Source organism: Mesitornis unicolor, unplaced genomic scaffold, assembly GCF_000695765.1.
Source record: "Mesitornis unicolor isolate BGI_N332 unplaced genomic scaffold, ASM69576v1 scaffold27106, whole genome shotgun sequence".
NCBI classification, from domain to species: domain Eukaryota; kingdom Metazoa; phylum Chordata; class Aves; order Mesitornithiformes; family Mesitornithidae; genus Mesitornis; species Mesitornis unicolor.
The window spans coordinates 118,505-119,306 of record NW_010190734.1 but is presented as its reverse complement, the minus strand read 5'-3'; positions in this window follow the sequence as shown (position 1 = coordinate 119,306).

Sequence of the window (802 nt, the reverse complement as noted above, 5' to 3'; positions counted from 1 at the left end):
CACCAGGCATTATGACTTTGAGAAGAGTTGTGGAGAAGAGGGCTTCAGCAATGCTTTGTAGTCTTTGAAGGGCTTCTTTTTGACCATCCTTTGCTCTTTTCCTCCCCTGGGGTCTGATTATATAGCTGGCCACAACTATGGGACCAGTGCTTGCTCTGTGATTGTTTCACTTGTTAATTTTGAAAAATAAATGGTGAATAGAGTCTTACAGAAAGTCTCCCTTAAGAATTCTCCCTATAAGCCGAAATTTTGCAAGGATGCTAGCCTGTGTCAGAACCACCCTGGCGAGTATATAACTGCCCACTGTCATTGTCCAGCAGCCCCCTGTGGCTGCTGCCAGCCTTTTGGTTTTGGTTAGTAGTGGCAATGTTCCTAGTGGCCCTTAACTTATGGATATGTGCACCTAGGGAGGGCTTACTGTCACTGGCAGATTCAGAAAAGGCTACCAAGAACGACTGCAGTTGTCCTAGCAAAACTGCATGCTGTATTGTTGTGGTAGCCTGTCTTTGTTTCACCCCTGCCTCTGACAGCCAAAGCAAAGGATGGCATCAGAAATGTGGCTTTGCTGCTATAGGGTGTGGTGTGGTGTGCTGTGCTGTGCTGTGTAGAACAGACCCAAGTGGAGAATGGTGATGTCTGGTTCTGCTGGTGGGAAACAGTAAGTGTCATGGTCCCCTCTGTCTGGTACCATCACTGGGGAATTTGGCAGAAGGAGAAACTGAACCCTTGTGAAAACTATCATAAAACTTCTTTTAATTTTCTGTTATCTGATTTGGGTAAAAATAAAAAAGCCCCACAGTTG